Source organism: Bombina bombina, chromosome 5 (assembly GCF_027579735.1).
Source record: "Bombina bombina isolate aBomBom1 chromosome 5, aBomBom1.pri, whole genome shotgun sequence".
Classification (NCBI taxonomy): domain Eukaryota; kingdom Metazoa; phylum Chordata; class Amphibia; order Anura; family Bombinatoridae; genus Bombina; species Bombina bombina.
The window spans coordinates 730,700,984-730,717,120 of record NC_069503.1 but is presented as its reverse complement, the minus strand read 5'-3'; the positions used below and the strand labels follow the sequence as shown (position 1 = coordinate 730,717,120).

The following is a 16,137-nucleotide window of genomic DNA, read 5'->3' as shown; positions in this document are numbered from 1 at the left end:
ATATAAATATTCAGCCAATTTTTTATATATGACTCCACATTCTACAGACTTTTTGTATCTTTTGTAATGGATTAAATTGAATTCTTCTGTATGTGTGTGAGTCCTTTTATCTCATTGACATAGTATTGTTTATCCATAATGATGGTAGCCCCATCCTTATCTGCCCCTTTAAGATTTATATTTGCATTACTTTTTAATGATTTCAATGCAGCATGGTCTGTCTTAGAAATTTTTTTTTTGTGTTTTCATTAAACTTTTACATTTAACCCAACTACCTTTTTTAACTTTGTTGTGCAAAAGTTTTACTTCATTTTCTATTAAATTAATGAACGTGTTCATGCTATGGTTAGTTAGGTTAGGGTTAAACGTACTTTTTTCCTAAGTCCCAAATTCTGCAGTGTTAATACATCTTTATTATATACATTAACCTTCTTGGTGCAAACACTTGTGTTATTAAGATCCCCACTAAACCAAACTTTTAGCTTAATGTTCCTGCAGAATCTTTGCAAATCCTTTGCCAATTAAAAAAAAATAGTGTCTTGGTATGGGCAAAACGAGAGTCCCTTATTCAATATAGATAGTTCAGCAGGTGTAGGGGTGTATTGTGAAATATTTACCACCGTATTTTCAGATGCATTTATTTCTTGTGGGTTCTGCGTTGCGATTTCCTCGGCTCTCCCTGTTGAATGGATGTAACTGTCGTGTTCTTCTTGGGATACAATCTTTCAGTGTTTACGCCCCCCGGCGATATCGCTGTCGCTGCTGCTCGAATCTAAAGGGGGAGTTGTAGCTCCTTCTGCTGACGTATCTGATCCAGACGTGACGTTCTAATCACGCGAGGTTGAAACCTTCTCTGATTGTCTCTTCTTCGTGTTGGAAACTTTCGTGTTAACTGGTAACCTTAGTTACTGTACCTCCATTTGTAAACTCTTCCAAGTCGAAAGTCTTCCTCATCCCTTTGGAATGTTGTTCTTTTCGTTTCCTTAATCACCTTCTGTTCGGACATTATCCTTTCATCGATTTTTTTTCTCCAATTCCTGGAAAGTTGTTAACGATGTAAGTAAATCCGCTTGTTGTTTTTTCATGACCTCCGTTTGTGTTTCTAATTCTTTAAGAAGGGATTAGACTGTACACACCATGAGATCATATGAGCACTTGTTAATGATGGCTTGAAATTTATCACAGTAATCCTTATTCTCTTTGAGCAATGTTGGACAAGTGTTCATCCTTAACCCCCGCGGGATTCTTTTAACTCTATAATACTCTGCTAGGGTGGTAGCGTGCAAGTCCCATTTCATTAATTTTACAGTCAGTGCCTCATAGTCCTTAGCGATGGTGGTTGAGGGGGCTGTTCTTAGGAAATTACGAGAGCCCTTAGTAAGTGCCGTGATGTGGACTGCATCAATTTCGTTGTAAGCAAACATTTTGCTGCCATCTGTCATGATGGTTTTATCCTTATCCACTTCCATTTTTGTTATAACTCAGCATGCACGATCCCTGCAGTTTTCAACATACTAGAGTTCAGTTCATTGGGATATCAGCACTGCTGTGGTTATCAGTGCACAGGTGACTGGGGTTAACTGCAAATGCCCCTATGTCAATAATATAAATGAATAGTCACCAGCACTGCAGAATAGCTTATAAAACTAAATTAAGCATGAGACAGGCATAGCAATTCAATCATATATAAGGTTTAATAAATTGATTATCTTATTCATTGCACTCTCACTGTTTATTGAGAGTTGTCTGAATAGGAACATCTACAAACTCACATATTAAAAAGCTTTCTATAAGTTTAAGCTAAAAACAGGGTTATTGCAAAGGGAGATAAGAAGACAATAATGACATATTAGTTTTTGTCTCACAATATAATCCTCATGGTAATATTATCACCAAAGTTATAAGGAAACACTGGCATCTACTCAGGGATTGTAACCAACATATAGATTTATTCAAGGAACCCCCATTGATGGCCTACAGAAGAGTTAAAAATATACGAGACCACCTAGTAAAATCTGATATAGGTCCGGGCAATAAAGACAAACAATCCTATATAGGTAGTAAGAGGAATGGTAGCTACCCTTGTTTAGGCTGCGCAAGTTGCAGTTCCATTATTAAGCGCCCCAATTTTTTTATCCACATAGTGGAAGACATTTTAATATTAAGGTGTTCTATACTTGCGACAGTAGTTATGCGATATATTTGATCAAATGCCCTTTTTTATTTGGGGGAAACTACACAAAAAGTCAGAGAGCGGTTAAGTCAACACCGCTCCAACATAAGGAGAAAAAAATCTAGAAGCCCCCCCTGTCAAAACACTTTTTAGAAAATGGTCACGGTAAAAGCCAATTGAGGTGGCAAATACTAGAGCAGATTAAGGTACCTAGAAATGAAATTATTAAAACAGAAAGAAATGTGGTGGATCCACAAACTTGAGACACTCATTCCTAAGGGTCGGTCTCAACAGAGATTTTGATTTATCTTGTTTATTTTAATTTAATTTAACTCCATTTAATTTATACCTCTTTTCATCTATATTAATATATAACCCACTATTTTCAATTAAATTAAATTAAAGCTGGGGATTGGGTAGTAAAGGCATTGGGGGGTAGTTATCAAGCCGTCTACTTTTCTGGCTTCGCCGGCCCAATACGCCCGCCTAAGCTCGCCTACCTTCGCCGCCGCGGACCTTGAATACGTTCGCCTAAGTTATCAAATAAAGCTGTCAAAAAGCCGCGGGGCGATGAGCAGCGGACTGTGAGAGTTATCACTCATCCGATCTCGCTGCTCTTCAGCTGTTTGACAGCTTTCTTGCTAGCCTGTCACTAAGCACTCACACTAAACTACACTGTTCTACCCCCTATACCGGCGCCCCCGGAGCCCCCCGCAACTAAATAAAGTTACTAACCCCTAAACCGCCGCTCCTAGACCCTGCCGCAAGTCTTATAAATGTATTAACCCCTAAACCGCCGCTCCTAGACCCTGCCGCAAGTCTTATAAATGTATTAACCCCTAAACCGCCGCTCCCGGACACAGCTGCCACCTACAGTATACCTAGTAACCCCTATCCTGCCCCCCCTATACCGTCGCCCTCTATAATAAAATTATTAACCCCTATCCTGCTGATCCCGCACCTCGCCGAAACTAAATAAATAGTTTAACCCCTAAACCGTCGCTCCCTGAACCCGCCGCAACCTATATTAAACCTATTAACCCCTATCCTGCCCCCCCTACACCATCATCACCTATAATAAATTTATTAACCCCTATCCTGCCCCCCACTACACCGCCGCCACTGTAATAAAATTATTAACCCCTAAACCTAAGTCTAACACTAACCCTAACGCTCCCCTAACTTAAATATTAATTAAATAAATCTAAATAATATTTTTATTATTAACTAAATTAATCCTATTTAAAACTAAATACTTACCTTTAAAATAAACCCTAATATAGCTACAATGTAATTAATAATTATATTCTAGCTATTTTAGGATTTATTTTTATTTTACAGGCAACTTTCAATTTATTTTAACTAGGTACAATAGCTATTAAATAGTTATTAACTATTTAATAGCTTACCTAGCTAAAATAAACTGAAATTTACCTGTAAAATAAATCCTAACCTAAGTTACAATTACACCTAACACTACACTATACTTTAATAAATTATTCCTATTTAAAACTAAATACTTACCTATAAAATAAACCCTAATATAGCTACAATATAAATAATAATTATATTGTAGCTATCTTAGGATTTATATTTATTTTACAGGTAACTTTGTATTTATTTTAGCTAGTTAGAATAGTTATTAAATAGTTATTAACTATTTAATAACTACCTAGCTAAAAGAAATACAAAATTACCTGTAAAATAAATCCTAACCTAAGTTACAATTAAACCTAATACTACACTATCATTAAATTAATTAAATAAACTACCTACAAATAACTACAATTAAATACAATTACATAAACTAACTAAAGTACAAAAAATAAAAAAAAGCTAAGTTACAAAAAATAAAAAAATAAGTTACAAACATTTTAAAAATATTACAACAATTTTAAGCTACTTACACCTAATCTAAGCCCCCTAATAAAATAACAAACCCCCCCAAAATAAAAAAATGCCCTACCCTATTCTAAATTAAATAAAGTTCAAAGCTCTTTTACCTTACCAGCCCTTAAAAGGGCCATTTGTGGGGGCATGCCCCAAAGAAAACAGCTCTTTTGCCTGTAAAAGAAAAATACAACCCCCCCAACATTAAAACCCACCACCCACATACCCCTAATCTAACCCAAACCCCCCTTACAAAAACCTAACACTAATCCCCTGAAGATCATCCTACCTTGTCTTCAGCCAATAGAATGCGAGCTCAATCTGATTGGCTGATTCCATCAGCCAATCAGATTTTTCCTACCTTAATTCCGATTGGCTGATAGAATCCTATCAGCCAATCGGAATTGAGGGGACGCCATCTTGGATGACGTCCCTTAAAGGAGCCTTCATTCGTCGTAGTCCGTCGGTGAAGAAGGAGGTTCCGCTTCGGCGGGAGGAAGATTCAAGACCCGGCTTGGAAGATGACATCGCCCGGATAGAAGACATCTTCAGCGCCTCTTGGAAGATGACATCGGCCGGATCAAAGACTTCTTCAGCACCGCCTGGATGATGACTTCATCGGATGGAAGATTTCTTCAGGGCCGCTTGGAGGATTAACTTCTTCCGCTCCGGATGTCCACTTCGGTTCCATCGCTGCTCGGCTGAGTGAAGACAAGGTAGGATGATCTTCAGGGGATTAGTGTTAGGTTTTTGTAAGGGGGGTTTGGATTAGATTAGGGGTATGTGGGTGGTGGGTTTTAATGTTGGGGGGGGTTGTATTTTTCTTTTACAGGCAAAAGAGCTGTTTTCTTTGGGGCATGCCCCCACAAATGGCCCTTTTAAGGGCTGGTAAGGTAAAAGAGCTTTGAACTTTATTTAATTTAGAATAGGGTAGGGCATTTTTTTATTTTGGGGGGGTTTGTTATTTTATTAGGGGGCTTAGATTAGGTGTAAGTAGCTTAAAATTGTTGTAATATTTTTAAAATGTTTGTAACTTATTTTTTTATTTTTTGTAACTTAGATTTTTTTATTTTTTGTACTTTAGTTAGTTTATGTAATTGTATTTAATTGTAGTTATTTGTAGGTAGTTTATTTAATTAATTTAATGATAGTGTAGTATTAGGTTTAATTGTAACTTAGGTTAGGATTTATTTTACAGGTAATTTTGTATTTCTTTTAGCTAGGTAGTTATTAAATAGTTAATAACTATTTAATAACTATTCTAACTAGCTAAAATAAATACAAAGTTACCTGTAAAATAAATATAAATCCTAAGATAGCTACAATATAATTATTATTTATATTGTAGCTATATTAGAGTTTATTTTACAGGTAAGTATTTAGTTTTAAATAGGAATAATTTATTAAAGTATAGTGTAGTGTTAGGTGTAATTGTAACTTAGGTTAGGATTTATTTTACAGGTAAATTTCAGTTTATTTTAGCTAGGTAAGCTATTAAATAGTTAATAACTATTTAATAGCTATTGTACCTAGTTAAAATAAATTGAAAGGTACCTGTAAAATAAAAATAAATCCTAAAATAGCTAGAATATAATTATTAATTACATTGTAGCTATATTAGGGTTTATTTTAAAGGTAAGTATTTAGTTTTAAATAGGATTAATTTAGTTAATAATAAAAATATTATTTAGATTTATTTAATTAATATTTAAGTTAGGGGGGCGTTAGGGTTAGTGTTAGACTTAGGTTTAGGGGTTAATAATTTTATTACAGTGGCGGCGGCGTAGTGGGGGGCAGGATAGGGGTTAATAAATTTATTATAGGTGACGACGGTGTAGGGGGGGCAGATTAGGGGTTAATAAATTTATTATAGGTGACGACGGTGTAGGGGGGGCAGATTAGGGGTTAATAAATTTATTATAGGTGGCGACGGTGTAGGGGGGGCAGATTAGGGGTTAATAAATTTATTATAGGTGGCGACGGGTTCAGGGAGCGGCGGTTTAGGGGTTAATACATTTATTATAGTTGCGGTGGGCTCCGGTAGCGGCGGTTTAGGGGTTAATATGTATAGAGTAGCTTGCGGTGGGCTCCGGGAGCGGCGGTTTAGGGGTTAATAACTTTATTTAGTTGCGGCGGTGTAGGGGGGGTCAGATTAGCGGTGTTTAGACTCGGGTACATGTTAGGGTGTTAGGTGCAGACAGCTCCCATAGGAATGAATGGGATGTCGGGCAGCAGCGAACTTGTACTTTCGCTATGGTCAGACTCCCATTGATTCCTATGGGATCCGCCGTCTCCAGGGGTGGCGGTTTGAAAACCAGGTACGCTGGGCCGTAAAAGTGCCGAGCGTACCTGCTAGTCATTTGATAACTAGCAAAAGTATTGAGATTGTGCCGCACTTGTGTGCGGAACATCTGGAGTGACGTAAGAATCGATCTGTGTCGGACTGAGTCCGGCGGATCGAAGCTTACGTCACTAAATTCTACTTTAGCCGGTCTCGAGCCTTTGATAACTAAGGCGAATCAGCCTCGCCACAAATACGCTGCGGAATTCCAGCGTATTTGAGGTTGACGGCTTGATAACTAGGCCCCATTATCTATCGTTTTAAACAATAACAATTTTTTGTGTTTAGTTGTCCCTTTAAATACACGTTTAAAACAGCTATAGCTTTTATTAGAAGCATTTTTTCTAATACATTTATATTACAAAAAATGCTTCTATTTAAATGCATCCATGTGGATTCTAATTTGGGCTGGAATGTCCCTTTAAATAGTTTTTTTCCTGTGCAATTTCAATAAGAATTTTAATTTAAAACAATCATACACTTTACACAGAAAAGTGAGTAAATTATACATGTAATTATGCAGCATTATATTTTTCAGTACAAAAAAAAAATCCATTCTCAGAGAGAGTTAACAATGTTTGTCAATTTATCATTACTACCACCTATTGAAACTTTTTTTACATTTGAATTGGTCTGTATGTTTTAAGTGTGTACAGTGTACAACATAGCATGGTAAAGATCTTCAATAAACCATTACCTAGGGCAGCCAGGTCTAGTATTAAACTGGATAGTCCAGTACAAATGTATGTCCATTAAAGTATACAGTAAAAATAAAAATAAATGAACACATAGGGATATGAAAGACAAAATGTAATTTTCATGATGCAGGGAGAGCAAAACATATTCTGATTACTTCTCTTATCAAATAATATGTGTTTTATTGGTTTCCTTTGTTAAACAGCATACCTAGGGCCTCATATTTGCCAGCATTGAGAAAGTTTATGCAAAAAACTTTGTTGTTGTTTTTATTTTATTTTTGGGGGGAGGCACATTATATTGTCATATAGGTGTCTCTCCTTTACACCCAAAACACTACATAGTAAAATTAACCTTTCTAAAAAAAATTTACAGGACCTTGCAGTAATGACAAGACCTCTTATATAATCTCATTGGATCAGAGAGCTTTAGAGAATTTGGCTCCTATATAGGCACTCAATATAATGGCAGTGTTTGTAACAGTTTCCTTAAAAAATAATTATGAACATTTAATTATGACTTTAAAGTGATTGTAAATTTTACGTTTTAAAGCCAGGTCAGGAATCTAAGGAATCTTATATGGACTTTGATTATTTCTAATAAAGATGCGCTGTTACTTACTTTGTAATCTAGCCGTGTCATTCTAATAACCTGCTATCTGGCCACCACATTTCAAAAGTCATATTTTTTGTGAGCTAACGGTTTGAATTGTTCTCCAATCAGCGCTCTAGATACAAAAAAAATGTGCTGTACAGCTAGAGGGCCAATTAGAGAATAGTTCAAACCGTAAACTCACAAAATAAAAAGAGTTTTGAAGTGGGCGGCCGGAGTGCGGTGTGTTAGAATGGCATGGCTAGATTAAAAAAATAGTTACAGCGAATCTTTATTAGGAGTGATCAATTAAAGTCCCTGTAAAATATCCCAAAGGTTCTGGACCTGATTTTAAACCATGTAAAGTTTACTAATACTTTAACTGCTTGACTGATATGGTAAAGGGCTGTTGGCCAGATCTGGATGAATAATTGACAGCAGCTTCAAGGCTGTTGGTCTAATTTAAGATGTGGTCATATAACTTACAGGGGCAGCCGATAAATAAGTGCATATGGGGGACAGGAGCTTCAGGGACATGTGGACGGCATGCTTAGGAACTTGCTAGATTTGATCTGGAATCTCCTGATTTAAGGACCTCTCTCCAAGTCTCTAGCTTAGTTCCCTTTAGCAAGATCTTGTGTTTAAATTAAGTTTAGTCTGTCCACCTTAAGTGAATGAAGGCTGTGACAAGAGGAGGGGACAGATGTATGCTGGGTAATGAGAGCAAGGGTTTCTAGCAAAGTAGTCTAGCTGCAGACTGGAGCTCCACTCTAGACAGGAAACATGTGACCTCCACTGACTTTAGACAGGAAACATGTGACCTCCACTCAAAGCTTTTTTTTTTTTTTTAAATCAACTTTAATGTAACAAACAACCTATAGACCAGTGTTTTTCAACCAGTGTGCCGTGAGAGATCCTCAGGTGTGCCGCAGCAGACTGACAACAGTGCGGGGTCGTCCCTCTTTCAAATTTTGAAATATTGGGAGGTATGTGACAGGCTCATCAGGCATCATTTACAACCATGACATTGACATTCATTCACAATCATTATGATTGTGAATGAATGTCAATATGATTGTGAATGAATGTCAATATGTCATGTATAGTTTGTAGGAGGCATGGCATGACAGCACAGTACAGTGTATATATATATCCTGTATTAGGCTACAATGTGTGATTTTGTAAAATGTTGGGATGGTGTTGTGCCACAGGATTTTTTAATGTAAAAAAAGTGTGCCACAGCAAAAAAAAGGTTGCAAATCACTGCTATAGACAATCATTTTGAAAACAAAACATTTTGCAGCTTTCTTGTTCTTAATATTCATTCACAGTGGTTTATGCTGATTGTCATTTATAAGGTAATCACTGTGACTGTCATTTATAAGGTAACCACTGTGACTGTCATTTATAAGGTAACCACTGTGAATGAATATTAAGAACAAGAAAGCTGCAAAAGGCTGAAGTTGTCTGCTTAGTCAGCTTCTTATTCTGCAACTGATTACAATTTGCAAAATAAAGATATCTAGCGTTATTTTTATTTTAAATAAAATACACTTTCCAAAAACCTAAACAAACACATTTTATAAAAAAAACAAAAAAACTTATATTGCAATAATCAGATGGCAAACATGGCATAATTTTGATTGTTTCTAATAAGTAACTGATATTATAAAAGGGTTAAAATACTTTGCGCCACTCATTTATGTGTGGAATATACAATGCGTGAGCCTCTTCATGGGACAGACGTTATCAGCCTTGTCCAACACTCTTTATGGCAAACAAATTGGTGCCAACCTTGCCACTTTATATATTTTACCTTTTCTAAATAAATCATTGGTATTTAAAAAAGAATAAAATCCTTTGCGCCACTCATTTATGTGTGTATATATACACAAGGCGTGACCCATCATAGAATAGACATGTTATCAGCCTGGCCCAGCGCCCTTTATTGCAAACAAATTGGTGCCAACCTTGCCACTTCATATATTTTACCTTTTCTGAATAAGTAATTGGTATTTTAAAAGGGTTAAAATTATTTGTGTCACTCATTCCTGTGTAGATATTTACAGGGCTTTAACACCATTTATAGAATAGACACATTTTCAGCCTGACCCAATGCTTTTTAAGGCAAACAATCTGGTGCCATCCTTGCCACGTCATACATTTTACATTTTCTAAATAAGTAACATGTATTTTAAAAGGGTTAAAATCCTTTGTGCCACTAATTTGTGTGTGGATATATACATGGCGTGAAGCCCTTCATAGGATAAGCATGTTTTTAGTCTGGCCCAACGCTCTTTATGGCAAACAAATTGGTGACAACCTTGCCACTTCATATATTTTACATTTTCTGAATAAGTGGTATTTTAAAAGGGTTAAAATCCTATGGGCCACTCATTTGTGTGTGGATATATACAGGGCATGAATCCCTTTAGAGCACAGACATGTTCTCAGCCTGGCCCAATGCTTTTTATGACAAACAAACTGGTGCTGACCTTGTCAAATCACATATTTTACCTTTTCTAAATAAGTTACTGCTATTTAAAGGGTTTCTTTGCCATATAAATCTTTGGGACAGTCTGAAAACATTTGGATTGTACAAAGGGGCTCACGCCCTATATAACCACACAGAAATCAGTGGCCCAAAGGATTTTAACCGTTTTAAAATACTATTTACTTACTTAGAAAAGGTAAAATATATAAAGTGGCAAGGTTGGCACCAGTTTATTTGCCATAAATAGGGTTGGGCCAGGCTGAGAACATGTCTCTCCTATCATGGGGCTCACATTCTGTATAAATCCACACAGAAATGAGTGGTCCAAAGTATTTTAACCTTTCAAAATACCAGTTACTTATTCAGAAAAGGTAAATGTATGAGATGACCACGTTGGCACAAGTTTGTTTTCTACAAAAAGCTTTGGGCCAGGCTGAAAACATGTTTATTCTATGAAGGGGCTCACTCCTTGTATATGAAGGGGGCTCACTCCTTGTATATATCCACACAGTAATGAGGGCCCAAAGGATTTTAACCCTTTTAAAATATCTGATTCCTTTTTAGAAAAAGGTAAAATATATGGGGTGACAATGTTGTCACCAGTTTGTTTGCTTCAAAAAGCGTTGGGCCAGGGTGAGAACATGTTTATTCTATGGAGAGGTTCACGCCCTGTATATATCCACAAAAAGTGAGTGGTCCAAAGGATTTTAACCCTTTTAAAATACTAGTTACTTATTCAGAAATGTAAAAATATATGAGATGGCAATGTTGGCACCAGTTTGTTTGCTACAAAAAGGGTTGAGCCAGGCTAAGAACATATTTATCCTATGAAGAGACTCACTCCTGGTATATATCCACACAGTAAAGAGTGGCCCAAAGGATTTTAAGCCATTTGAAATACCAGTTATTTATTTATTATTTTATTTAAAATAAACATAACTGTAGTTATTTTACAAATTGCAGAATAAAAAGCTGACTGATTAAGAAGACCACTTTAGCCTTGTACATTTTGCAGCTTTCTTGTACTTAAAGTGATGGTCAAGTATGACTAACTACATCTTGCGATCCTAATTGAACTAATAAAATAATGTGACTTTCATTCATCATTTCGCCATATTCATTATATTTTCAGCGATATTGAATATAATTATCCTACCTTACTAATATCCATCCTCCTCCCGTCGATCGTCCGCCATTGTTTTTAGAGCGGTCACGTGTTTTTATTCGCCAATGACAGTACAGGCCACTCGGCGACTCAGCCCTAAAGCAATATGCCCTTAATCAATTCTGCGCATGCCCTAGCTCCGGAATCGCATCCTAACTATGCCCTTAATCAATTCTGCGCATGCCCTAGCTCCGGAATTGCATCCTAACTAGTCTCCTAACGCATGCGTGTAGAGCGTAATGAAGGCTGTAATGACAGGGCAGTGACGTGGGGAGGGGCGGTTAGATCTGTCACCGGGAGGAAGCAAATTCAAGGAAGTGAATCATGGGGAGAAGCAATGATCGTAACGAGTAAGAAACTAAAATAAGAATATATATATTTAGAAATAACGTTAGCTACAGTTAATATGTGCGATTTAGATGAACAATACATGTGGATTCTAATTTTAATGATCAATAGTGTAAAATTGACCATCACTTTAATGCTCATATAAATGACAATCAGCATAAACCAGGTGTGTGAATGAACATTAACAAGAAAGCTGCAAAATGTTTCGTTTTCAGAATGATTGTCTATAGGTTGTTTGTTACATTAAAGTTGATTTAAAAAAAAAAAAAAAGCAAAGAAAAAAAAAGAAGCTTTGAGTGGAGGTCACATGTTTCCTGTCTAGAGTGGAGCTCCAGTCTGCAGCTAGACCCTTCTTGTTGCTAGAGCTGCTGGGGCTGTGCTTATCAATTCATTAGCTGTGAGCCAATCACATTCTGTTTGGGAGGAACATTGGAACAAGGTAGAAGACAGTCCAGGAGAGAACCGGTGAAGAAAGTAAGTAATAAGTATTATTAGATTGTGTAATGAAACTATGTAGGAGAATGAAAGGGAAGAGAGCACCCATGTGCAGACTGTGTAAGATTTATACACATTGTGGAAGTGCAGTGTTTGCTTCTTTACTCTGTTTTGTATGTAATCAGGGAGCTCTTTATGGCCCTGTTTTTTTTCCTGTCACCAGTTCAACACCAGTTCTGCTGGAAATGCCTCATATTGTTCACACTAACTAATCCTATGCAGAATATGTCCCATAGGAACTGATGCTTTTACATTAGCAACGTGTTACATGTGCATTTATAACCTGATCTACTCCAAACAATATCAAGGAAGAGGAATGCAATGAACTTTGTTCCTGAAGCTGGAAGAGGCTTTCTTTCTTTCTTCTTTTTTTTTTTTTTTTGGGGGGGGGGTTAAGTTGACAAAAGTTGGGTTCCTTTAGGTGTTGAGGGGTTGTAGGGGTTTGTTAGCATGCATTTTTAAACAACTATCCTATTTTACTTTTATTATAAATTTTGATTAGTTCTATTGGTATCCTTTGTTAAAAAGTAATCCTAGGTGAACTCAGGAGCGTGCATGTGTCCTTAGCCATCTGGCAGCAGTGTTTGCAAGTACATTAAAAAGTTGTTTTAAAATGTCATGCTCTAGTCTATACAATCCATTTATGTTTGACTTACTGTCCCTTTAATGGATAACAAAGTGGGAATGATCACATGGTGCTTAGGGTGTGTGTGCAGTGGTGATATGTTTATATTATGACAATGAGGTTGCTGTTAGAATTAAGTGCAGAGTTAGGGGCTTGCTGTTAGGGTTAGTGTGCAGTAACATATGTTATACTGGAACCAATGTTTATTGCAGCAGGAGTAAGAAATAGGCATGTGCATTATTTGTTAGTGAAACAGTGCCCTAAAATGGCTGTGGATTTATGTAAGAAAAAGTGTAACACAAATATCTGTGCATATTCGGTGCAATAACGGAGCACATGCCTAGTAAGCACTTCCGTAGCAGCTGGGTACTGCAAATAGACGTGACATGAGCACAGTGCACTGTTGCTAAATAATAGCAATTTGGATACAGCCACTTAAAAGGAGCAGCTATGATGTTTAGTTGTTTTAGATTTTACCCTGTGATACTTTTCGGCACTTTGAACAGTGTCATCTTGGAGCAACTGTGTGTTTGATGTTTTGCCCTCTTTGCATTAAAGGCACTTTAAACTCAAGAAAGATCACCACCAGGAAATGTTAAAGCATACTTTACGTTAAAATAATGGTTACAATTCACCATGCTATCTTTTTCATCCTGTGCCTGCAGCTGTCTTCAAAGCTGTTCTCTTTTTTTTTAACCATATTTTCATATTAGATACTGCCATCGTGGAGCTCCAAGATGGTAGCACCCAATATAAAAATATGGTTAAAATAAGAGAACCACTCTGTAGAGTGTTTCCGGCACAGGAAAAACAATTCTTTTGAAGTTGTGGCCAGTAGTTTAATTATCTTTTAAGTATGCTGCAGATTTCTGACCTTGCTACATGCCACAAAGTGATTGCTTAGGCTAGTACATGAGCTCATTTACCACTGGCCTCTAGCAAAGCAAAAGACCAGGTTAACGTGTTAAATACAACTTTCAATGGGTTTATATTTTGACTGCTTTGGATCTGCAAAACCCTGTGCACTTTTCTGATAAAATAAACATTTGAATATTTTTAAAGGGACATGGTAGTAAGAAAATTACAGCTAATTTGATAGAGAATATAATTTTAGCAATAGTGACCTGGCAAAGCTATGTGTTGATTATCACAATGGGTTAAACAATTAAAATACCACTCACAAAACAGCTGTGCAACTGCATCCTTTGATTAGCTCAACAGATGTATCCACTTGCGACCAGCAGTGCTCTGCTGCTCTTGTGTTGTACTTTAATTATGTGTTTAATCCCTTTGCTGAGGTTAAACACATAACATTGCTGAATCACCAGTGCTAAACTATACATTATCTAATGAATTAGAGCATTTCAATTTTACACTCTAATGGTCCTTTAAAACATATTTGTGTGCTAATCTGCAATGCAGCATTTAACCCCTTCCCTACCGGGAATTTTAGAGAAAAACTTGCCCGAAATACCAACGAATGTTTAGCATTTTTGCTATCACTCCATTTAAACAAAAGTAGAGCCTTTTTTTTTTATTTATCCATCAAAACTATATATATGTGTATAACACACAGATCTGGATTGTAACTGTATGAAATTGATAACAACAATATAGAAAAGCTAAGAGTTCCAAAAGCACCGGTGTGCCAAAACAATGATGGAGACTCCCGGAGTGAGTTAATAAGTATGCTTCATATGGTTATGCCCTCCTTGGGTAAGAAAGGAAAGTACTTGTAAATATGGGGTTGGATAGCGTCAGTAAAGTAATAATACTGTTCAACTTAACTTCCAAATGAAGGCACTCAGTCCAGAAAGTCACCCAGAAAGGTAATATAGGATTAAAAGTCAGTACTTAGCTTATCACCGCTTAAGAAAAGGGTGCTGGTTCCTGATAAAGTGGTGTATCCAATCTTGGACCTCAAAACCAAGGCGGTCTGTATACTCAGCTGCTGCGGTCAACATCCACCGGCGTGTCCCGTCAGGCGAACGACCCCCTGGTCTAACCATGTGAATAGATAAAGGTCAAAATACGCTTAAGTTTCTATTACTATCTCATCAAGTTTGTTCCACGATAGTTTGCTACTTTTCTCCTTATAGTATGACTATATTTCTTATTTCTCAGTTTTTATTTTTTATCCTTTATATTGAGATATTTTTTGAGAGCTTGCGGATCCACTTTTACCATCTAATATTGGCCACTAGCCTCCTTTTTCTAAAGATCTCTATTGACATGTTAATTATATATCTAATTCCATTTTTAATTTTGTTATTGATTTGGTAGATATGTTTCTTACTTTTTGGTTTAACCTTAGGCATTATATATATATATATATATATATATATATATATATATATATATATATATATATATATATATTTCTTTTTGATGCTTGTTCTGGTGGTTGGTAATGTACATCTGCGACGTAACTGCCATGAGTAAATAAGTATGCTATACGTTACATTCTTTTCATAAAATATTTTTTAGGTTATATTTTTCTTTACATGTCTTATGATTCTCCTTTCTCAGCATTTGTTATTCACATTTATGTATTCCTATGCTTTTTATGTCTTGGAGTATGTTTTTATTATTTTTATTTGAATTTAAATATATGATATATTTGCCTTTGCACATACCAACGGCCTCTCTCATTTGTTCTTATACTTCTGGCACCATTAACTCCTTGATGCCTTGATATTATTATTTCTTAACAATTGATTGGCTGTTGGTTTGTATAAAGGTAGTGCTACGCTTTGAGTTCTCAGCCTCTGATGAAGCGCATGTTCCAAACGCGTCAGGTGTCATCCTGGTTATTCACCTTGTACCTGGCAACGCTGCTGAATAAACATAACCATACCAAGTTTTGAGCCTCCAGTCTCCGTTCTTTCCTTCTTGGGATACAGAGTATTTTATTTATTTATTTATATATATATATATATATATATATATATAATGTATATGTTTTTTAGTAGACAATTCAAGGTATTCATCTAGGCCCATTTTGGTATATTTTATACAATGGTTTCTCCGCCAAATGCAATAATATTTAAAAAATTGTTCACTTTTTCACAAACTTTGGATTTCTCACTGAAATGATTTACACAAAACTACTACGTTCGTAAAGGCAAATGGTTGTAAAAGGTTTTTTGGGGTCCATTTTGTTAAAAAATAGTAGACCTGCATGGCTTTGCACGTAAAAATAACAAACACCAACGCTAATAATTTCCACCACCAATGAGCATACGACGGTCTATATGTAGTGTGGGAAGCCTCTGACGAAGTAGGAAGACGTCCTACGAAACGTGTTAGGCCATGCCCA

The 16,137-nt window shown here is 36.3% G+C and overlaps 1 protein-coding gene across 4 annotated transcripts in view; it reads left to right on the top strand.

Annotated features, from left to right (window-relative positions):
- Positions 1-8,567: 8,567 nt before the first annotated feature.
- The window catches only part of TPMT (thiopurine S-methyltransferase), a 100,492-nt gene continuing 92,922 nt past the window's right edge, over positions 8,568-16,137 (top strand). The window contains exons 1-2 of one of the 4 annotated variants that reach the window (XM_053714785.1): positions 8,568-8,677; positions 12,021-12,172. The gene's annotated coding sequence lies outside the window, so the exon portion shown is untranslated. Of the gene's footprint in view, positions 8,678-10,909; positions 12,173-16,137 lie in introns of those variants that run through there. The other 3 variants (XM_053714786.1, XM_053714787.1, XM_053714784.1) reach the window with 3 other exon arrangements.